Source organism: Balaenoptera borealis, assembly GCF_965194805.1.
Source record: "Balaenoptera borealis genome assembly, chromosome: 4".
NCBI classification, from domain to species: Eukaryota; Metazoa; Chordata; class Mammalia; order Artiodactyla; family Balaenopteridae; genus Balaenoptera; species Balaenoptera borealis.
In genome coordinates, this window is record NC_138861.1 from 140,932,359 (window position 1) to 140,958,010 (window position 25,652).

Sequence of the window (25,652 nt, forward strand, 5' to 3'; positions counted from 1 at the left end):
CTGTCAAACACATAGAGTGTTTATGAGATTCTAATGAGGAAATGCATGTAAATTACCAAAAGTTACAAAGAATTAAATGAATAAAGATACAAATTTGAAATATGTTTTGAGAACAGATAGAAGTTAAAATTGTTTCTTTGTAGGTTCAGATACTTAATGCAGTGTTCTGTATATATTACAGCTAATTGTTCATTAATTGAGCAAATAAAACAAAGTTTATATTGAACTTAATTAAATTCTTCACTTAACATGAATTCTTTAAACAATTATATATATATTTATTTTACATGTATTTATCTAAAAATATTGTAATTGTTACTGTAAGTAAACTCTGTACTAAATTCAGTGAAAATGGAAATGAATAACTTAACTTCCTCGATGAGTTCACAGATTAGTGGAAATAAAGAAACACATAAGACTTACTCTGACCCATCATATTAAGTGTCATAAGTGCACACCATAAGTGCTGTGGAAAAATAGATGAGAAAAGGAATAATTTTTTTGGAAAATGTTGTGAAGTAATTAACACAAAAGACACTATTTGAACTGGTACTTAAATGAAAAGCTAAGGGGAGGAAAGGTGAAAACAGCCAAAATTTCAAAATTCAAGTGAACTGTTACATGGCACTTTATACCAGACAACAGCATGTCAACAATTTTCACAAGCTGAAAAATGCGAGTACGTATTCCATCCAATGGGAACTTCATGAGCAAAGGCACCTGCCAATTAGAGCCCCAGGAGGGACACCTATTCTAGTGACTCTAGTGAACTGAGCACAGGGTGAAAGGGCAGTCATGTAATTAATACACTCCTACCATGTTCACACAAATGATGAGCTAATTAAACCGATATAACCGCTTTATTTTGCTGTAGTCAGTCAGATAGTATTCACCTCAACCTCAGTTGTTTTGAGAAACATTTTCTTATTATCAGTATTGAGCAGGACTTCAATAAATAGGTACTTTCTACATGAACTGAAATAACCTTATCTGGAAAAGTGTTTACTTAGCCTTCCTCACTGGTGAAAATGGAGGGAGTTAGGATTGATACTACTGTGATAAGTTCAGGATGGTCAGTGTGAGCCTTCTATTAATAGAGGAAAAGAAAATCCCCAGGCACAAAGTGCAAAAAACAGCATATTTCATAAGTAAAGGAAAATTATAATAACATATAATATATACATGTATATTTTATACGAGATGATCCTACTTTAAACTAATATTGTACCACTTGATTTTTACATTTCAATAAGACAGCAGAAAATTATAAATCACATCAATAGTAACCAATGTGCTTTCACATTCTATGCTTAACAGAGTTTTATATAAACAGATCAGAAAGATGGGATTATAGAAATTCAGTAGTTTCCATGGTTTTAGAGTCAAGCTAATGATTTCAGGATCAAGTGAATAGGTATGGAATTTCCCAGATTCTTGAAAAATACAATGGCAATGAGATATTGATTAAACATATGCATCTGGCTGGAAACTGAATTTCAGATTCAAGATAATAAAATATTGGTGGTCTAGTAAATCTTCAAAGATGATCTTCATTCTCTAAAGTGCAGCTTCTAGGGACTACAATAATGTTTTTAAATATATATATTGTCTAATCATTGTAAAACTCCAAGGAGTAACTTGAATCTCGTAAATATTGAAACATACCCAAAGATGACAAACTCATGTATTCCTTCACTGTTTTCTGGGGAAAAGTTCAAGGTATTTGTAACTTAGGTTAATACAAAAGATTAATTAATGTATTCTATTCTTTTTAGAATATGAATGTGAAACTTTGTGTGGAGGAATAGAAACATGAGATTGTTTTTATCTTCAAGTATGTCTCAGTTTAATGAAACTGATAGGCACATATTTGCAATGTAAAATAAGTGCTAATACAAGATCAAAAGGATTGGTTACATATACATAGAATTCAAGTTATTAATCCTAACTTAACACAAATAAGCTACGATAAATCTTCAGAGAGAAAATTTTAGATGTATAGGCATGGCTTAATAACTAGAAACTTTCTATTACTTATTTTCCATAAATATAGTTCAGTTATGTACCCTTAAAGGGTTTAATAAGAATGATGTGTCACTTTACATTTATTTACTACTTTAAAATTGGTTAATGAGTTTAAAACACATTACCTTTGTGGGTACTCACAGTAAGCAGGTACGAATCCTCAGTGCAATTAAACAACAGGAGAAATCGTGGCTCAGACAGGTTGAGACATGGAAAAAGCTGAGCCACTGAAATGTGAGAATGGATTCTCTAATTCTTAATCTAAGTCTTTTTTCTCCAGACATTGTATTTTCTTCCAGGTACAGCTTGGCTAATCAAATCATCTGTGGAAAATGAGAGAATTCTATTGTTTTTCATGCATCTCTAGCAAATATGTAGCATCATGCAAAAACTAGAAAAGAATATTATGGAAGTTTAGCAAAGTTATCCTAAATAACTATTATTCGTGCCTCGGATATATATTACATGAAGGTTTCAGACACCCTTCAGGTGTGTCTCACTGCTCATGGTAAAGTCCTCAAGGTTAAAGTAAAAGGGAAAATATAAAGCCTCCTTAACAGCGGAAAGATTACACCATGTAGTTTCTAATGAGGCTCAGCAAAGCCCCCAGTGTCCTCAGTGAAGAAAAGGAAGAACTGTTTCATTCAAGGACAAGAGCATATGTCTATAACACCTCCCAGTTAGGTATGTTCTTATTCCTATTAGAAATATCTGCACTTTTTTTGACTCATGGAGAATGCAGCTCAACACCTGTTGCCTTCTCTTCCTTTTTTCTCTTTAGCACTTATCTTCCAACATACTGTATATTTCATCGCTTATCATCCCTACCTGAATTTAAGCTCTCCAAGAGCCAGGCTTTTTGTCTATTATTTTTTTCTTGTTGCATTCCCTGTACCTAGAACAGTGCCTGATACATAGTATTTCTAAATATTTATTTATGATAGTATTATATTACTTCTAATTATTATTGTATGGTTAATATATAAATATTTATTCACAAGTATTTATTCTTAAATAGTTATTCAATAAATGATTGATCATTCAATACATTAACATTTTCTCATGCAATAGCATGGATATTATTTTTGTTTAATAATTTATTAACTTATGAAAAGTATGTATTGATCACCTATCATGTGCCTGGTACAGTGTTGCGATGTTGAGTGTAATGAGCCATGACTTGTCTTCAAGGAGCTTATAATCTCGTGGGGAAAATATGTTCAATTATTATTGTATTTGTAACTATCAATGTCCATATAACAGAATTGTACATTTTATTTTCTCTGGGGGCATCAAGGAGGCCTCACGGAGGACGTAAAACTTATGCTGAGACTTCAAGGATTATTAATGTTAAAAGGATTGTTAATGTTAAAGGCTGGAGTTGTGGTTCAGGCCCAGGAAACAACCTGTGTGAAGGTCTCAAAGCAGAAATAAGCTAGGTGTGATCAGGAATAAAATAAGTTGTTGTTTTTTAAAAAATTAATTAATTAATTTATTTATGGCTGTGTTGGGTCTTCGTTTCTGTGCGAGGGCTTTCTCTAGTTGCGGCAACTGGGGGCCACTCTTCATCGCGGTGCGCGGGCCTCTCACTATCGCGGCCTCTCTTGTTGAGGAGCACAGGCTCCAGACGCGCAGGCTCAGTAGTTGTGGCTCACGGGACTAGTCACTCCGCGGCATGTGGGATCTTCCCAGACCAGGGCTCGAACCCGTGTTCCCCTGCATTTGCAGGTAGATTCTCAACCACTGCGCCACCAGGGAAGCCCTAAAATAAGTTTTGTATGACTCAAGCCTAGTGACATGGGAACAAGTACAGAGAGATATGTCTTGAGCTGGGAACATGTCCTATAAAACTTTGTATGTCCTGATAGGTATCTTTATATTTGTTACAATGGAATTGTAATGAAATACGTATTAGCTTTATATTAAGCATAATGGAAAACAATGGGGGAATTTTAAGGAAGAGATGTAATTATGATCACATTTACACAAGATTGTTCTTTGTGGTGAAATGGAAATGAAAAATGTATTAGTACAAGAAAAAAGTAGATGCAAAGAAAAGTTTTAGGTTATTTTAGCAGTCCCAGTAAATAGAGAGGGCTTGACTACATTGTTGGCTGTGAGGATAGGACTGAGTAGATTCATTCATTCATTCATTCAGAGTTGGCTTTCAAGTACTTACTCTTTTCCACGCACTCTGGACACTGAGAAATCAGAGGTAAACAATATGCTCACGGGTCTTACAGTTTATTAGGGAAATTAAACATTTCAAAACACCAGTTGTTAAGAGGCTGTGGGAAGAAGGATCTGCTTTCCATTGGGCTGTGAGAGTTGGCTTCTCAGGGAAGGTGACATTTTACTGGCAACCTGAAAATCAAGGTGACTCTATCCAAGCAAACAACAGGGAACAGAAAGTACTAGGTAGCGATGTGTGTATAAAGAAAAATAAAATAACTCTGAATGTGAAACATGAAAATGAAAGATTATTTTAATCAATCTATACAAATACAAACACTCATTTTTTAACTAGACAAATTCAGAGGCAAATAAAATTTTAAAACTCAGGCAAATATTTTCTTATGAGCTATTGACATTCTCCATTGGTCATAGTGCATATTTGAACATCTTTTATAACACGTACACATTGTCCGTATAATTTACTTGTCCGTGAACTATACATACCAGAAAATAAATATGTTTAGCACAGTGACAGAACAACCTCTGATGTCTATCTGCTCAAACTATATTCTCAGCAATTGTTACATTGAAAAATATAATTGCATGTATTGACTACTAATTCTGAATAAATTTCAATAGATATTTGGTCAGTACTTATTCACTGCTCTGTAAGTTCTAGTCTTTCACCCTGATAGCTCGTGAAAGAAACCGCCACTAGGTTTAATTACTTTTTTCCCATCATGCAGAACATTTTCTTCAGGCATATCAACCATAAAACACTTACAATCTTTCTGAGGAAATGCACTGAACTGGTAGAGTTTGAGATGCCATAATAGCATTTTTTCCCCCTTATCTGGAGGTTATGTTGAATTCTGTAAAGAATCCTGAAGCTTTGCAATTCTTTTGCCCAGTAGAGGGAATTGGGGGGGAGGGGGTCGGTGAACATATATGTATATTAATTGTTCTATGCTACTGTCAAAGAGGACAGGTCCACACTGAAAGGAATATTTGAGCTGAGTTTGATCTTAATTCTTTTTATAGATTCTCATTGATCTGGTTCTGAAGCAATTACTAGACAAGGACATAGAAAATCATAAAAGAGAAGCTCAGCTAATGACAGTATAAAGACACTTCTGATAAGTGGTCAGAAATATGATCAAGGGCGATTTGGGTTGCTTTAATCACTCTGTATGGGTCTCTGAATTGCATTAATGATGGTCCCATTCGTGTGTTATTAAGCCTCATTTTATACAGGCAAGTGCATGCCAAGAATGTAATGGCATTTGAGCGAAAATATTAAATGTATAATGGTTAAATTTTCTACTTCTATTTTATATTATTTGTAATTGGCAACCAGCTTTAAAACTCTCTAAAATTTATATTCTTACTGCTTTTAGAAACTGCCTTAAACATTTGAAATCTAAGAAATAAAACTCATATAAATAAATACCTCTTTTCTTATAAGTTGATCAATCAAAATAGAATAGATTGAACCCAATATCATTATTAAATATCTAGCACTGTTATTTTGAACATCCTTAACCAGAAAATCTTTCTATATTGTTGCATATTATATTAGCCAGGATAATAATTCCTAGCTGGTCTTAAAAACAGCCACAAAATCTTAGTTCCTTAATACAATAAAAGTATTTCTCATTTACGTCTTAGTCCAACACATTTAAGATGTGTCTACAGTGCTGCTCTTCTTCAGGAAGGATCCAGAAATCCAGGCTACCTGTGTCTGAGGCTCTATCGTCTCCTATGTCTGTCTCAGAATTCTCCACTGGATCCTCTGTGTACAGTTGTCCAGTGAGTAATGACAGCCTATGACAGAAACTAAATCATGTATGATGGCCAAGTCTATGTGGTAAAAACCTTCTACCCACAGTTCTCTGGCCAAGTCACATTGCAAGAAAGAAATCACAAGAGGACTGAAATTATGGGGAGTATTGTCTCCCACGTACCCAAAATGAAGAAACGGATTCGTGAGAAATCACTCAATCTCTGTTACACGTATCTATTTAGGCTGCCTCTCCCCATTTTTTTAACCAGAAAAACTGGATTCAAGCTTATTTATTCACTCAGAGAATATCTTAGATATAGCAAGAAAACACAGTTCTAAGCCATATGTGCTAGGTGCTAGGGATACAATTGAATAATGTCAAGAAGCTCTCTTGCCCTCATGGCACTTATATTTTAGTGGAGGGAGACAGAAAATATGGGACGAATAAAAAGTTATATAACTACAATTAGATTAGTGCTCTGAGGGTAGTAAGTAAGGTAGGGTAATATTTTCTAGATTCTACAGGGGATAATTTAGATGGAGGAATCTCCAACAGAATATTTTTCAACAGAAACGTACAGTACAAACTGATGCTTTTGAAAGGAGACCAGGGAAAAGCACACCAAGCAAAGGGAACAGCAAGCACAGAAACCTCTAAACAAAAAGAGCTTGACGTGGGTAAGGTGCCCAAAACAGGCCAGTGTGGTAGAAACATAACGAGCAAGGATGAGAGAAGCAAGAGATCTCGATGAGGAGTCAGGGAAGAAATTCAGAGTCTTGCAGACAATAGAGAGGTTTTTGTTTCATTCTAAATATGGTAGCATCTTGGAGTCCTGGATTCCAGGCTCTTTAACCAAACCTTAGTTGTATAATGTTAGCCAGTTTTTGCTTCAGATATCAAGGGAAAATAATTAATCTTTCCACCTGGCAAAGTTTTTTAAAAATTCTTTTGCCCTGACAATATTTTTAAAGTATATTTGTTTATCATAATAGAGATAATATTAAAAATTAGTATTAATTTTTTTAGAAATGGAATGGCCTCATTAAATGTTTTCTTTTTATAATACTATACAGTTATCAGGGAGAGGGCTATATTGAACTTTCAGACTATCTGAAATCACATGGTGTTTTTCACATGTGAGAAGCCATTTCCTCATCCTTTAGTAGAGGAGAAATATCCTATCAGCCTCTTCCCAAAATTTGGGCTACGTAATTACATATAAAATAAATGTGTATATACTTTTGTAGTATTACATCCCTTTCTAACTCTGGGATTTTAAAATTTTACACCACATGTGGATTTTCCCCATTATGTTAATATAATTGACATTTAAAAAGGTGCAAGTTTAAGGTGTACAATGCATTGCTTTAATACACTTATATATTACAAAATGGTTACTAACAGCATTAGCTAACACCAGCATCACCTCACCTAATTACTAGTTGATTTTGTGGTGAAACATTTTAAGATGCACTTTCATAGCAACTTTGAAGTATATAATATTATGAACTATAATAACCATGCTGTACATTGGATCCCCAGAATTTGTTCATCTTATAACTGGATGTTTATACCCTTTGATCAACATCTGCCTTTCTCCCAATCCCCAGCCCCTGGTACCACCATTCTATTCTCTGTTTCTGTGACTTTGGCTTTTTTAGGTTCCACATATAAGTGATATCACACAGTATCTATATTTTCCTGTCTGACTTACTTCACTTAGCATAATGTCTCAGGTCCATTCATGTTGTTGTAAATGGCAGGATAGCCTTCATCCTTCTTTATCATGGCTGTGTGTGTGTGTGTGTGTGTGTGTGTGTGTGTGTTTTCTTTATCCATTCATACACTGACAGACACTTAGGTTGTTTCCATATCTTGGCTATTGTGAATAATGCTGCGACGAATATAAAAGTGTACATTTCTCTTTGATTTGTTCTCATTTCCTTTGGATTTATATCCAGAAATGGAATTGTTGAATCATATGTAGTTCTATTTTTAATTTTTTGAGGAAACTCCATATTGTTTTTCATAGTGGCTGCACCAATTTACATTCTTACCAACAGGGTACAAGGGTTCCCTTTTCTCTACATCTTCACCAACAATTGTTCTCTCTTGTATTTTTGATGATAGCCAACCTAACAAGTGTAAGGTGATATCTCACTATGGCTTTGATTTGTATTTCCCTGATGACTAGTGATGATGAGCACCTTTTCCTGTACTCATTGGCCATCTGTGCACCTTCTTTGGAGAAATGTCTGTTCAGTTCCTCTGCCCATTTTTTAATTGGATTGTTTTTTGGCTATTGAGTTGTATGAGTTCTTTATATATTTCAGATATTAACTCCTTATCAGATATGTGATTTGCAGCCTTATAATAGCATTCATGAGGAAATTAAAATGTATATACATCATGTGATTCTAAACTTGAGGAACTGTATGCTTGTTATTGTATAAACCAATTAAATTTAAACTTCTATTTTTCTATTCATTGGCACTTAAAAAATTGTAACAAAAATCTATTCCTTCAGATACAAAATAATGCATTCCTTTGAATAGTTCTTAAACTTTAAATTTTAATGAGCTTTCTACATTTTGTTCTAATGTGTTATTTACCCTTGATTTAAATTTCAACTCACTTTATGACTCTAATGAGATGCATACAAAAGTCACCATCAATTCATATTAGAAATTCCCCAAATCTCTTTACATTGATTCCCAAAATAAGTAGCATCAGCCTCCCAGAGATATAATGCTAATTTTTATTGATGAATACTATCAGGAAATTAGAAAACAATGCATTCTCATTTTCATTTTGAAAATCGTATAAAGTAAAATAATGAGCATGCTAGTATTATACTGTTATATTATGCTAAAAATTTCCAAGAATATATTATTGGAATATTTTGTATATACCAATAATTTTCAAACTAAATGCAGAAAAAGAATAACAAATTGTTTGTAGAGAAAAATCATCTTAATATTCTCTTTTCCTAAACTTCATATTTATTTAATATATAGGTAAAGATTAATTAGAAAGTGTGGTAGGTAGTTTCTAAATATAGAGATATTATTTAACATATTTTCCATAAGTATTACTACAAATATTTTACTATCACCCATATTTTAAATATTTGTATACATTGTTAAATATTTGTGCATATATTCACTTTTGAAGATTTTATTTTTCACTTTTGCTATGTTATTCTATTACATTTATTCAAACAAAATTTATGGTGTTGGAATTTTATTTTAAGGTAATTTTTCATTGGTGATCATATAAAATAATTTTCAATTTCCAGAAAATATTTCCCCATAGAGATTAAAATATATTTACTTACCAATTGCTTTTTATGAATAAAAAGTGGAAAGCTGTGAATGAAACAACAGATGGCTTTGAATTTATTCTTAAAGTAACTCTGGTTTGATTTCTTAGTGAATTTTGAGGAAATGACTAAATGAAGGGCATAATCTTTCTTTTGATATTTTATAAAATATTTGAATCAATCCTGACATCTTTTTCTGCTATTTCTCTTCCAAGTGTGATTTGTTGCTGGTCTTTGTAAAGAAATGTAATCATTTGGGTTGAAAATGATTTGATTTGATTAGTATGCATAAATAATTTAAATGCAAGTATCCTTTCATGGAAACAACATTTAAGTAAAAATTAGAGAAATATGGCTTGAGGAGTAATTATTGTCATATGAATGAAACCAAATAAAGAATGAGAGAAGGAATCTCTTTGTCAGCCTAACTCATAATTTTAATACTGGGCATTAGTATTCATTGGACTTGAGTTGCTAAATAATTGGAGATAAATTGAAAGGATTTATATTTTAGAAAATAATATCAGTAAAGTGACAACACACAATAAAAACATGAAATGAATAACCAAATTCCAGAAAATATTTTGGTGCCTCTTTTGGGGTTCAGATATTAGAAAATGTAAAAATGCCTCTCCACAACAACCTGCTTGTTTATTTGAATAGAGCAATGAACTGATTTCTCCCAAATAAGAAATGAGGTATTTAAAACCTCATTAATTGGAGAATTGAATTAGCAACAATATAGTAGAGCACTATAGGAAAAAAAAAAAATACTAAAAGTCATTTAAATGACATCTGGTATTTATAAGTTAAAACAGAATATAAATCTGATTTTCATAGCTTTAATTATAAAAACCTACTAATAGTTACTAACAATATGAAAGAATACTAACAGAGTTTATCACTAAGGAACAACTGCATAGGTGTTATCAGTCTTGGTTGTACTATGGTAGTAGCACCAGAATCTTCATAATTTTAAACAACAATTAATTTCTCAACTAGTCTACATGTCTATCACAGGTTTTCAGATGGTAAGGGGGTTTCTGCTTATCATAATCACTCAGGACTCAAGGCTGACGAAAGAGCCACTGTGGTTGCCAATTACTATACCAGAGGAGAGTAGAGCTGAAAGTTCTCACACTTGCAAATAAATGTTTGACTTATACGTAACAAACAACCAGAACTAATTTTGTGCCCTCCTCCCATCCTACCCATCTAAAAAGTGACCAGCATGTATAAATCTACTTTGTCCTCGAGATTAAGAGCTGAAATATTTTTTGAATCAGTACTAGCTACCACCACAACATGCTCCAAACAGGTAGCCTTCAACACCAACCCACTCCTATATTACAATGCAATGTTAATACAAAGGTAGAGATGCAATTCAGCATCCTGAACTTATCCATGAGATCAAATAGACCATACGAGATACTGGGTGGGAATCTGGTAGTAGAATTTAAAGACAGACCAAAGAAAAGGGTTCAGGGAAATGTACACATTAGTAAATATAGGTATATATAATTGAGAACCATGTAGCATATGGCTGTTTTACCAGTCCTTTCTAAATAGTTGATTTCAATACGCAAGAATCCATTAAAAATGTCATAAGCTTTTTCTTCTGGGTGACTTGAACTGGGAATGCAGCAGTTGTGGCAGTCCATGGCTTATATGTCCCTTTTAAGAATGTGTTACAGAATTAAGTTCTGAGGAATGAATGAGTCAAGCGGAAATTAGCCCAACAATCCTCCCACCCTCCATTGGTCAACAGTTGCCAGGGATGTGTTAATACCATGCATTTTCAGGTTTGCCTTCCCATGGGTGCTGAGGCAGGGTCCCAAAGTCTGTCTATCAGAGAGGCCCTGGGCAGAAAGTCAAACATAAAGCAATATTTTTGAAGGGCTCTTCAGTCAAATTACAAATGTTCCAAGCTGGTATTCTCAAAAGTGATTCATGTAGAAGGTGATCTGAAGTGATCTGGGGCAGGATACGTGATGTATCCAGTTAAGGACCACTATTAGTGTTAGCTATTGTAAGCCAGATATTCAGCTCCTTCACTGCGTCTTCAGTTTTTCTAATGTGAATTTCTTCTAGTACATGTTTTAAAATGAGGCACCATATCACATTTATTTTGAATTGTCCATTTAGATATTGCTTCTCTTTTTTATATTCCCCTTTTCTCGACTCTTTTTCTGCCTGTGCCTTAATTAATGCTTTTCTTGGAACTCCTGGACACCATCTCCCTATATATGCTACTCCTTCAGTGTGAATGAAGAGGTTGATGTAGAACAAGCTGGACTTTCCTTGCCTGCTCTCTTTATTCTTCACAATACTAACAGGCAATTGCATCAAACTTAACTGAATGATTAGAGATAATTAAAACAAAACAAAACAGCAAAGAAAAACAATTACAATATATAGGAGTCAAAATGTTCTAGTTGTGTGCTAAGTATAACATTTTCCAAATCTAGGGGAAAAAACCTCCAGAAACTTTAACAGGTTGTTATTGCCAGGTTACCAATGGTGTTAACCAGGCTTCCTTAACCTAGGTCTCTCTTTCCCAAATTCTACTCATTCTAATCACTGTTTTTCAGATTTCCACCTACCAGTGGTGATACTGATATTGCCCCAAGATCCAATTTCCTAATATATATAATTTGCATATACTCAATACACAAATATACTTAACAAAGTTCCCTAAATTTTGCACATTCAGCTTTGAATAACATCTCAAAGAACTTCAGTGATGGGCAATGACACAACAAGTATATTTAGGAGGAATGAATCTCAAAGCTTGTGGTCCTTGAAGATCCTTGTAAGAAGGCACACACACACACACACACACACACACACACACACACACACACACACAGAAGCACTGCGGCTTTTGTTGGGACTCTATAATCAAAATTCATAGAAGATAAATATTTTCCTTCTAGCTCATAATTGACAAGGTTCTTCTTTTATTGATAAATCCTTTTTTCAATTATTAATTTTGTTTTTTCTTTCATTACCTGTTTTCAAATTATGCACCTGTTGGTCTGCTCTAAAGGATATAAAGGACTATCATTATAGGTAAAATATAATAACCTCTACTCAGCTATACAAAGATCTGGCCAAAGACTAAATCTTACTTCCAGGAAGCATTTCAACAAATTCTTTGTTGAGGTTCCTTACCCTGTTAAGATTAGGAAGGGAAATAATTTTTTCTAGTTATACCATATTTTTCAGTTAAATACTTTAATGATTATTAAATAATATATTTTTGTTAATTGTTAATAATATATTATTGCATTTAGAATGCATACAGGCTCCGTATGGTAAGCTAAAATGTCCTCCATTGTAACGCCTGTTCACATTCCCAACATCATCTGGTTGCAGGCTTCCCTAACTCAGCACTCATCCAGTTCAGTGAACGTTCTGAGTCTTCAACTGTGGCTTGTGCCACCCCCTGGGTGTTTGAAATTGCTTGCTCTCCTGCCTTCAAAGTTTTTGCTCCAGATACTTGCATGTCTTCTCCCTAGAAGAGCATCAGCTCAAACGTTAGCCCTCAGGGTGCCCTGCCCTAGACACCAAGCTAAAGCTGTGATTCTCCATTCCCCTTCCCCAATATCATTACACTCTCTTATTTTCTTCATGACACTTATTACTATCTAATATATTGTTATTATTATTATTCAGTGGTTTGACTTAAATCATTTCTTTCCTGCCACTACAGTGTAATTTCCCTTAGCACAAGGTTTTTCTCCTTCTTTCTGTGTGGCATTTGTAAGCACTGAATGTTTATTGAATAATAAATATTGTCATTACTATAATTATTGGTACTTTACATGAAACAGTTATGGAATTTCAGTACTCAAATACAACTTCTACTTAATTGAAATAGTAATACATAGAGTTAGATGAATTTGAGCACCTAATGATTCTAAGCATAGAGTATATTTAAAGAACTAGAATTTAGTTGATCAGGATATTATAGTAATTATCGACCAAATCTTTCCCTTGAAACAAGTTACATGAAAAGGTTCTGTACTACATCTTTCATTCTACTGACATTAATGTTTTTGGTCCTTACCAGGGCTCAAGGAGGGGTCTCTTGAAGGATGTGTTTTATTTGTGACACACTGTGATTCTTTTTAAATATGGTATTTTTAGGATTGCAGAAATTACCCTTTACTTTTGTAGAAAAAAACATGGATTAGGAACCTTACGAGACCTCTCTTGCAATAGATACAGGAAATTCTAAATCCCTCAGGATTTGAACTACATGATTACAAGTTTCCTTTCCTCTCAAATTTATTTGAGCATAAAGAGTCATTATTTGTTATGCAGCATGTGACATAACTAACTGTAACATTGCCAAAGAACAAGTGTCACTCTTCCCTAGGGAAATGCACCCTTGAATCATAAAGTAGAAAAAGCAAGGTAATTTGTGGGTCTCAAAAGTTTTATAAAAATTGCAATATTGATGCATCTGCTTTGCCTTTCCTGTTTCCTGTTTCCCTTTTCTATTTCTCATGGTGGTTTACTCTGAAATGTTCACTTTTCCCTATTCACCTTGATGACACGTATCACTTCTTCAGCATATCACAGATTAGGTATACAACTGATGATTTTTATTGCTGACTTGAAACGATTCTCTCCTGTGATTTCTAAGTGGCTTAATCTCAGGCACCTTTATTCTTGACCTTTATTAATTCTAAGTATTAAAGGCACAATATTTTATCTTAGTTCTGGCAGAATCTTTAGCTCAAAATCTTTAGCTGTGTGTATCGCGGGGGGGGGGGGTGGATGGAGTTCAAATAACTCTTAAGGATGAGGGCCATTCATATAACCGTTTTAAAGAAACTATACTGAAGTACAATTTACATACCATAAAATTTACCCATTTCAGTGAAATTCTATGTTTTTAGTAAATGTACAGAGCTGTGCAACCTTCAGCACAATCTAGTTTTAGAACTTTGTGGTCAGTCCTGTCTTAGCCCATTCGAGCTGCTATAGCAATACCATAAACTATGTGGCTTAATAACGACAAACATTTATTTTTCAAAACTCTGGAGGCTAGGAAATCTAAGATCAAGGTAAAGACAGATTTAGTGTCTGATGAGGGTATGTTTCTTAAATGGCCATCTTTTCACTATAATCTCACAGGGTGGAAGGGGCTAGGGAACTCTGTGTGGTCTCTTTTATAAGAATAATCCATTCATGACGGTTCCACCCTCACGACATAAGCACCTTCCAAAGGCACACCTCCTAATACCATCTCCTGGGCGTTAGAATTTCAATATATGAATTTGGGGGGAACACAAACAACAGGAAATCCAATGTCTGTCACCAGCCCCAGGCTAGTTATTATTATTTTTTCTGCCTCTATAGTATTGCCTTTTTTCCACGAATGCTTTTTTTTTCTATTTTAATCCTAGCTTCCTAGGTGTCACCTCTGTGTCATCAGAGCACAGTTGTCAGTCAGTGATTGGTCTGAGGTTGTTCTTAAACATCTTGAGTCAATAATGTTTCCATCCATTACTAACGGATCTATGTGAAAACTGGGTGATCCATTCAATGCTTAGACAGCTTACAAGTCTATCTCAGATTTGTCTTTCTGCTGGGCCTTTTTGTTTCTCCTCTGTAGGTGTTCAAGGCTTTGTGTTCAGCCTAGGGTAGGTAGATAGCTAGAGTCATCTTTAGTTTCTGCTGTAGTAAACATAGCCTTGCGTATGTATGCAGCTTTCCAGACATCCATGTATGTATGGAAACTTATCAATGCCCACAATAGCTATATCATTCTTCAGATCTTTCTGTTAAATATCTGGCTAGTCTGTTGGTTTGTTGTCTGTTCCAACAGTATCACAACCATAGATTAGCTGTGATGTTGGCCTTCCTCAAATATTTGTCACTGAGTTGAGGGTTCTTTTCAATATCACCCTTGGACATGGACATTTTGTATACACTGCTCCAAATCAAGTAGCCCCAGAAAAGCTTCTGGTTTTTATGGCTTGCCCGGCCTTCATAAAACTACGATGTCAAAATCAGAAAACTTGGGAGACCTTCAAGATGGCAGAGGAGTAAGATGTGGAGATCACCTTCCTCCCCACAAATACAACAGAAATACATCTACACGTGGAACAACTCCTACAGAACACCTACTGAACGCTGGCAGAAGACCTCAGGCCTCCCAAAAGGCAAGAAACTCCCCACGTACCTGGGTAGGGCAAAAGAAAAAAGAAAAAACAGAGACAAAAGAATAGGGACGGGACCTGCACCAATGGGAGGGAGTTGTGAAGGAGGAAAGGTTTCCGCCCACTAGGAAGCCCCTTCGTGGGCGGAGACTGCGGTTTGCGGAGGGGGGAAGCTTCGGAGCCGCGGAGGAGAGCGCAGCCACAGGGGTGCGGAGGGCAAAGCGGAGAGGTTCCCGCATGGAGGATCAGTGCTGACCAGCACTCACCAGCCTGAGAGGCTTGTCTGCTCACCCGCCGGGGCGGGTGGGGGCAGGGAGCTGAGGCTTGGGCTTCGGAGGTCGGATCTCAGGGAGAGGACTGGGGTTGGCTGCGTGAACACAGCCTGAAGGGGGTTAGCCAGGAGGGAGTCCGGGAAAAGTCTGGAGCTGCCGAAGAGGCAAGAGACCATTGTTTTGGGGTGCGCGAGGAGAGGGGATTCCTGCTCCATGAGCCCACAGAAGGCAGAGCACCGCCTAAGTGAGATCCAGAGATGGGCATGACCCACGGCTATCAGCCCGGACTCCAGAGATGGGCATGAAATGCTAATGCTGCCACCACTGGCACCAAGAATCCTTTGTGCAAGCACAGGTCACTACCCACACCCCCGCTCCCAGGAGCCTGTGCAGCCCGCCACTGCCAGGGTCCTGAGATCCAGGGACAACTTCCCCGGGAGAACACACGGCTCGCCTCAGGCTGTTACGTCCGCCTCTGCCACCACAGGCTCGCCCTGCATTCCAATTATGACTACCCTACCCCTCCCTCCCCATGGCCTGAGTGAGCCAGAGCCCCCTAATCAGCCGCTGCTTTAACCCCGTCCTGTCTGGGTGGGAACAGATGCCTGAGGGCGACCTACACGCAGAGGCAGGGCCAAAACCAAAGCTGAACCCCAGGAGCTGTGCGAACAAAGAAGAGAAAGGGAAATTTCTTCGTGCAGCCTCAGGAGCAGCAGATTAAATCCCCACAATCAACTTGAGGAACTCTGAATCTGTGGAATACCTGAATAGACAACGAATCAACCCAAAATTGAGGCAGTGTACTGTGGGAGCAACTGTAGACTTGGGGTTCTTACTGAATCTGATTTGTTTCTGGTTTTTATGTTTATGTTACTTCAGTTTTTAGTGCTTATTATCATTGGTGGATTTGTTTATTGGTTTGGTTGCTCTCTTCTTTTTTCTTTTTTTATTTTATTATATTTTTATATATATTTTTAAATTTTCTTCCTCTTTTCTCTTTTTGTGAGTGTGTATGTGTATGTTTCCTTGTGTGATTTTGTCTCTTTATTTTGCTTTTACCATTTGATGTGGGGTTCTATCTGCTCATTTTTTTTTCTTTCTTGTCTTCCAATCCGTGTGGCTGGCAGGGTCATGGTGCTCCAGGTGTCAGGCCTGAGCCCTGAGGTGAGAGATCCGAGTCCAGGATATTGGACCACCAGAGATCTTCTGGCCCCATGTAATATCAATCAGCTAGAGCTCTCCCAGAGATCTCCGTCTCATCACTAAGACCCAGCTCCACCCAACGACCAGCAAACTCCAGTGCTGGACGCCCCATGCCAAACAACTAGCAAGACAGGAACACACGCCCACCCAATAGCAGAGAGGCTACCTAAAGTCATACTAAGTTCACAGACACCTCAAAACACACCACTGGATGCAGCCCTGCCCACGAGAAGGACAAGATCCAGCCTCATCCACCAGAACACAGGCACCAGACCCCTCCACCAGGAAGCCTACATAAACAACTGAACAACCTCACCCACTGGGGGCAGACACCAAAACAACGGGAACTACAAACCTGCAGCCTGCAAAAAGGAGACCCCAAACACAGTAAGTTAAACAAAATGAGAAGACAGAGAAATATGGAACAGATGAAGGAGCAAGGTAAAAACCCACCAGACAAAATAAATGAAGAGGAAATAGGCAGTCTACCTAAAAAAGAATTCAGAGTAATGATAGTAAAGATGATACAAAATCTTGGATATAGAATGGAGAAAATACAAAATACGTTTAACAAGGACCTAGAAGAACTAAAGAGCAAACAAACAATGATGACCAATAAATGAAATTAAAAATTCTCTAGAAGGAATCAATAGCAGAATAACTGAGGCAGAAGAACGAATAAGTAACCTGGATGATAAAATAGTGGAAATAACTGCTGAAGAGCAGAATAAAGAAAAACCAATGAAAAGAATTGAGGACAGTCTCAGAGACCTCTGGGGAAATATTAAACGCACTAATATTCGAATTATAGGGGTCCCAGAAGAAGAAGAGAAAAAGAAAGGATCTGAGAAAATATTTGAAGAGATTATAGTTGAAAACTTCCCAAACATAGGAAAGGAAATAGTCAATCAATTCCAGGAAGCACAGAGAGTCCCATAGAGGATAAACCCTAGGAAAAACACACCAAGACACATATTAATCAAACTAACAAAAATTAAATACAAAGAAAAAATATTAAAAGAAGCAAGGGAAAAGCAACAAATGACATACAAGGGAATCTCCATAAGGTTAACAGCTGATGTTTCCGCAGAAACTCTGCAAGCCAGAAAGGAGTGGCAGGACATATTTGAAGTGATGAAAGGGAAAAACCTACAACCAAGATTACTTTACCCAGCAAGGATCTTATTCAGATTCAATGGAGAAATCAACAGCTTTACAGACAAGCAAAAGTTAAGAAAATTCAGAACCACCAAACCAGCTTTACAACAAATGCTAAAGGAACTTCTCTAGGCAGGAAACACAAGAGACGGAAAAGACCTACAATAACAAACCCAAAACAATTAAGAAAATGGTAATAGGAACATACGTATGGATAATTACCATAAATATAAAGGGATTAAATGCTCCAACCAAAAGGCATAGACTGGCTGAATGGATACAAAAAAAAGACCTGTATATATGCTATATACAAGAGACCCACTTCAGGCCTAGGGACACAGACAGACTGAAAGTGAGGGGATGGAAAAAGATATTCCATGCAAATGGAAATCAAAAGAAAGCTGGAGTAGCAATTCTCATATCAGACAAAATAGAATTTAAAATAAAGACTATTAAAAGAGACAAAGAAGGACACTACATAAAGATCAAGGGATCAACCCAAGAAGAAGATACAACAGTTGTAAATATTTATGCACCAAACATAGGAGCACCTCAATACATAAGGCAAATGCTAACAGCTATAAAAGGGGAAATCGACAGAAACACAATAATAGTAGGGGACTTTAAGACCCTAATTTCACCAATGGTTACATCATTCAAAATGAAAACAAATAAGGAAACACAAGCTTTAAATGACACATTAGACCAGTTGGACTTAACTGATATTTATAAGACATTCTATCCAAAAACAACAGAATACACTATCTTCTCAAGTGCTCATGGAACATTCTCCAGGATAGATCATATCTTGGGTCACAAATCAAGCCTTGGTAAATTTAAGAGAATTGAAATTGTATCAAGTATCTCTTCCGACCACAATGCTATGAGACTAGATATCAATTACGGAAAAAATCTGTAAAAAATACAATCACATGGAGGCTAAACAATACACTACTTAATAACCAAGAGATCACTGAAGAAATCAAAGAGGAAATCAAAAAATACCTAGAAACAAATGACAGTGAAAACATGACGACCCAAAACCTATGGGATGCACCAAAAGCAGTTCTAAGAGGGGAGTTTATAGCAATAAAATCCTACCTCAAGAAACATGAAAAATCTCAAATAAACAACCTAAGCTTACACCTAAAGCAATTAGAGAAAGGAGAACAAAAAATCCCCAATGTTAGCAGAAGGAAAGAAATCATAAAGATTGGATCAGAAAGAAATGAAGGAAACAATAGCAAAGATCAATAAAACTAAAAGCTCGTTCTTTGAGAAGACAAACAAAATTGAAAAACCATTAGCCAGACTCATCAAGAAAAAAAAGGGAGAAGACTCAAATCAACAGAATTAGAAATGAAAAAGGAGAAGTAACAACTGACACTGCAGAAATAGAAAAGATCATGAGAGATTACTGCAAGCAAGTATATGCCAATAAAATGGACAACTTGGAAGAAATGGACAAATTCCTAGATATGCACAACCTGCTGAGACTGAACCAGGAAGAAATAGAAAATATGAACAGACCAATCACAAGCACTGAAATTGAAACTGTGATTAAAAATCTTCCAACAAACAAAAGCCCAGGACCAGATGGCTTCACAGGCGAATAATATCAAACATTTAGAGAAGGGCTAACACCTATCTTTCTCAAACTCATCCAAAATATAGCAGAAGGAGGAACACTCCCAAACTCATTCTACGAGGCCACCATTACCCTGATACCAAAACCAGACAAAGATGTCACAAAAAAGAAAACTGCAGGCCAATAAAACACTGATGAACATAGAGGCAAAAATCCTCAACAAAATACTAGCAAACAGAATCCAACAGCACATTAAAAGGTTCACAGACCATGATCAAGTGGGGTTTATCCCAGGAATGCCAGGATTCTTCAATATATGCAAATCAATCAATGTGATACACTATATTAACAAATTCAAGGATAAAAACCATATGATCATCTCAATAGATGCAGAGAAAGCTTTTGACAAAATTCAACACCCATTTATGATAAAAACCTTCCAGAAAGTAGGCATAGAGGGAACGTACCTCAACATAATAAAGGCCATCTATGACAAACGCAGAGCCAACATCATTCTCAATGGTGAAAAACTGAAACCATTTCCTCTAAGATCAGGAAAAAGACAAGGCTGCCCACTCTCACCACTATTATTCAACATAGCTTTGGAAGTTTTAGTCATGGCAATCAGAGAAGAAAAAGAAATAAAAGGAATACATCAGAAAAGAAGTAAAGCTATCACTGTTTGCAGATGACATGATACTATACATAGAGAAACCTAAAGATGCTACCAGAAAACTACTAGAGCTAATCCATGTATTTGGTAAAGTAGCAGGATACAAAATTAATGCACAGAAATCTCTTGCATTCCTATACATTAATGATGAAAAATCAAAAAAGAAATTAAGGAAACACTCTCATTTACCATTGCAACAAAAAGAATAAAATACCTAGGAATAAACCTACCTAAGGAGACCAAAGACCTGTCTTTTCTGCTATGCAGAAAAGTGTAAGACACTGATGAAAGAAATTAAAGATGATACAAACAGATGGAAAGATACACCATGTTCTTGGATTGGAAGAATCAACATTGTGAAAATGACATACTACCCAAAGTAATCTACAGATTCAATGCAATCCCTGTCAAACTACCAATGCATTTTTCACAGAATTAGAATAAAAAATTTTACAATTTGTATGGAAACACAGAAGACCCCAAATAGGCAAAGCAATCTTGATTAAGAAAAACAGAGCTGGAGAAATCAGGTTCCCTGACTTCAGACTATACTACAAAGCTACAGTAATCAAGATAGTATGGTACTGGCACAAAAACACAATTTAGATCAATGGAACAGTATAGAAATCCCAGAGATAAACCCATGCACATATGGTCACCTTATCTTTGATAAAGGAGGCAAGAATATACAATGGAAAAAAGTCAGCCTCTTCAGTAAGTGGTGCTGGGAAAATTGGACAGCTACATGTAAAAGAATGAAATTAGAACACTCCCTAACAGCATACACAAAAATAAACTCAAAGTGGATTAACAACCTAAATGTAAGGACAGACGCTATAAAACTCTTAGAGGAAAACATAGGCAGAACACTCTTAGACATAAATCGCAGCAAGACCTTTTTTGATCCACCTCCTAGAGAAATGGAAATAAAACCAAAAATAAAGAAGTGGGACCTAATGAAACTTAAAAGCTTTTGCACAGCAAAGGAAACCATAAACAAGAAGAAAAGACAACCCTCAGAATGAGAGAAAATATTTGCAAACGAAGCAACTAACAAAGGATTAATCTCCAAAATCTATAAGCAGCTCATGTAGCTCAATATCAAAAAAACAAACAACCCAATCCAAAAATGGGTGGAAGACCTAAACAGATATTTCTCCAAAGAGGACATACAGATTGCCAACAAACACATGAAAGGATGTTCAGCATCACTAATCATTAGAGAAATGCAAATCAAAACCACAATGAGGTATCTCCTCACACTGGTCAGAATGGCCATCATCAAAAAATCTACAAACAATAAATGCTGGAGAGGGTGTAGAGAAAAGGGAACCCTCTTGCCCTGTTGGTGGGAATGTAAATTGATACAGCCACTATGGAGAACAGTATGAAGATTCCTTTAAAAACTAAAAATAGAACTACCATAGGACCCAGCAACCCCACTACTGGGCATATACCCTGAGAAAACCATAAATCAAAGTGAGACATGTACCACAATGTTCATTGCAGCACTATTTACAATAGCCAGGACATGGAAGCAACCTAAGTGTCCATGGACAGATGAATGGGTAAAGAAAATGTGGCACATATATACAATGGAATATTACTCAGCCATAAAAAGAAATGAAATTGAGTTATTTGTAGTGAGATGGATGGACCTAGGGTCTGTCATACAGAGTGAAGTAAGTCAGAAAGAGAAGAACAAATACTGTATGCTAACACATATATATGGAATCTAAAAAAAAATGGTTCTGATGAACCTAGGAGCAGGAGAAGCATAAAGACGCAGATGTAGAGAATGGACTTGAGGATACGGGGAGGGGGAAGGGTAAGCTGGGGTGAAGTGAGAGAGTGGCATGGACATATATACACTACCAAATGTAAAATAGATAGCTAGTGGGAAGCAGCCGCATAGCACAGAGAGATCAGCTAGGTACTGCATGACCACCTAAAGGAGTGGGATAGGGAGGGTGAAAGGGAGGGAGACGCAAGAGGGACGAGATATGGGGATATATGTATACGTATAGCTGATTCACTTTGTTATACAGCAGAAACTAACACAACATTGTAAAGTAATTATAATTCAATAAAGATGTTAAAAAAAATTAGAAAAAAAAACCCTACAATGTCGATGTAGCTGGGAGGGAGGGGAACTTGACTGGGATAAAACATCACAGATTGCCACTGTTTCTACGCCTGTTTAGTAGTTTTCCTTGAATAATCACCTCTCAATTTGCTCTGTGCCTTTGGGTGATTTCCAGAATCCTGACAAGGATTTTTTTTGACAATGCTGTCCAGTTTCATCATTAATTTTTAGGAAAAGAGAATTTTCTAAGCTCCTTATGCTATCATTTCAGAAGTCCTAACTTCTTTAACATATTTGAAAATATCCTTTAGGTAATTTTGACATAACAACTACTGTTATACAATAATATGCAATGAACAAAATGTTTAACAAATCGGATAAAGAACTGAGGTACAATCTTCAATATATTATTAGGTATTCATACATAACTATCTTTTTGAAAATAAAGCAAATAATCACTAATGCAAATCATCAATTCTAACTCCTTTTTTACTAAAAAATTTTTTGAAAAGGCAGCATGTAAATTAAGAAATAATATATTTCTAACCCAATAGGTTTCAAAATGATAGAGAATTATCACTATTTCTTCTTTGTTAATAATTATTTTTGTTCTATCAAATCTCATTTAAAGTTACTATACTGTTTTTCTACTGGATTCATTCCATATGTTTAACAAATAACTTATTTTAACATAGAGCAAGATTTCCACAAACAAACCAGTGCATTTATTTTGATAACTTTCTTTGTGAGAAACATCATAATGAAAAAATGTGAATACCATGAATGAAATGGAAGTGCATTTTATGAAGTCAAAGTCAAAATGGAAGGAGACTGCGATGGTTAATTTTGTGTGTCAACTTGTCTGGATTGGTAATTATTCATTTGGTCAAACAATAGTCTAGATGTTCCTGTAAAGATACGTTTTAGATATGATTAGCATTTTCAATCAGTTGACTTGAGTAAAGCAGATTATCCTCCATAATGTGGATGAGCCTTATTCAATCAGTGAAGAACTTAAGAACAAAGAATGAGTTTTCTCAAGGAAGGAATTCTGCTTCCAGACTGCAGCATAGAAATCCTGAGTTTTCAGTTTTCAGACTTAGGACTGCAAGCTCTTACCTGAATCTGTACCCTGTCAACTTGCCATATAAACTTTAGACTTGCCAGCCTCCATATTTGCATGGCGCCAATTCCTTAAAACAAACCTCTCCTATATAAATATATGTATTATATATAATGTAGACATAATGTAATATATGCATATATTAAATGATATGAAATATAATAATATATGCATATAATATATACTATTAATATACATGTATATTAGATCTCCTATATAATAAATTATTTCTCCTATATTATATAATGTGGACATAATATTAATATATATTATATAATATCAAATATATTAATATATATTACATGTATATAATATATAACATTAATATACATATATATTAGATCTCCTATTGGTTCTCTTTCTCTGAAGAACCCCAACATAAGAATTATGAAAAAGATATTTATCATCTCTTAAACACTGTTAAATACATACAGCTAAATTTCAGAGATGCCGTAGTGTAAAATTACAAAGAAATCATAGTAACATCTTTTATCTTTTGCCTAGCTGTTTTTATATACTTAATCCCAAATTAATAGAAGTTCACACTGATTTTGGCAACCAATACGTTCCCTCCCTTCTGCCTTCTTGTGAAACAAAGATCCTTCTCAGGAACTCCAAAAGGAACAGCTGATACTTAAGCATTTGTATTTTATTACTTTGGTAATAAGAATGAATAAGTTATGCAAAAAGAATGGTATTTTCTACAATGCTTAGATAATGCCAAAGCAAGATCTTTTGAGTAAATTTCTCAGAGGAAGGTCATTGCATTGAAGGGAGAAGCACGAGGCCTATCTGTATGTTGCTTTGCTAACTGTGAGGTAAAAGAGTCTGAATGGAGAATTCAGGACAGAAACACCACCCTCTCAGGGTGGGTAACCACCAAATGGCAGCATTACAAGCCTGTTTCACCTGTCAATGAAGAGACAATGAAAGAAAGAAATATCCAGAGGTAGAAAGAGACAGCATCCAAGTTGTTTATTCCTTCTCCATTTCATTGTACAAGGAAAGTCCAAAGACAGGAAATAAGAGGAAAAGAAAGAAAGAGAGAGAGGGAGGGAGGAAAGGAGGGGGGAAAGAAGGGAGAAAGAAGGAAGAAAGAAAAAGAAAGAAAGAAAGAAAGACAGAGAGAGAGAGAGAAAGGAAGGAAGGAAGGAAGGAAGGAAGGAAGGAAGGAAGAAAGAAAGAAAGAAAGAAAGAAAGAAAGAAAGAAAGAAAGAAAGGAAGAAAAGGGGGGAGGGAGGGAGGGAGGGAGGAAGGAAGGGAGAAAGAAAGAAAGTGTGTGGGCCAAGGTCTCCTCTACAGAAGCAACAAATAAGCTCATTTATGTATCCAGGCTCATTTGAAGAAATAAGTCTTAAGAAACAAATTCCATACAGAAAAATAGACCACATTGCAAAAGCTATGGTACAGTGAAGGACTTTGTTCTTGATTAAATGTACAATAAGTGTTTGAAGAAAAGTAGGGAAAGCCTTGCGATTCCTCAAGAGGCTCTCAGAGAAAAAAAAAAAATCAAGTTCCTTGACTTTCCCAATTAAACATCTTCTGAATCCACAGCCTCGTGCTTATAAAATATTTATCAATTTGTAAACACACAAGAACACAAATCAGAACATTTGCTTAGTTTCTTGCTACTAACCTGAGTTTTTAATGTTGTGTTACATACCATTATTTGAAAGCCAATATATTTCAGAAGAATGATATTTGGCAACATTTCCCACAATGTATTCTAAGATGCTCTATCATGATAATAGATAGTCTGTGGTAAAAGAAGAAAAAGAAGGAGAAGATGAAGAGGAAGGGAAGGGAGAGGACAAAGAGGAGAAGGAGGAGGAGGAGAGAGAGGACCATTTCTGTTCCAAAATATATTTTTAAACTATATGCAATGATGAAAGTGATATTCATTCATCCATCCAACAGATATGTGCCAGTTACAATGTGACAGCACTGTTCTAGACCCTGGAGAATACATAACAGTGAAAGACAATTATTTCTATCTCTGTACAAATATGCTTCTTCCGAACACAAAGTGGCCTCTATGTCCACTACCCATGATTGGGTTGGCCTTAT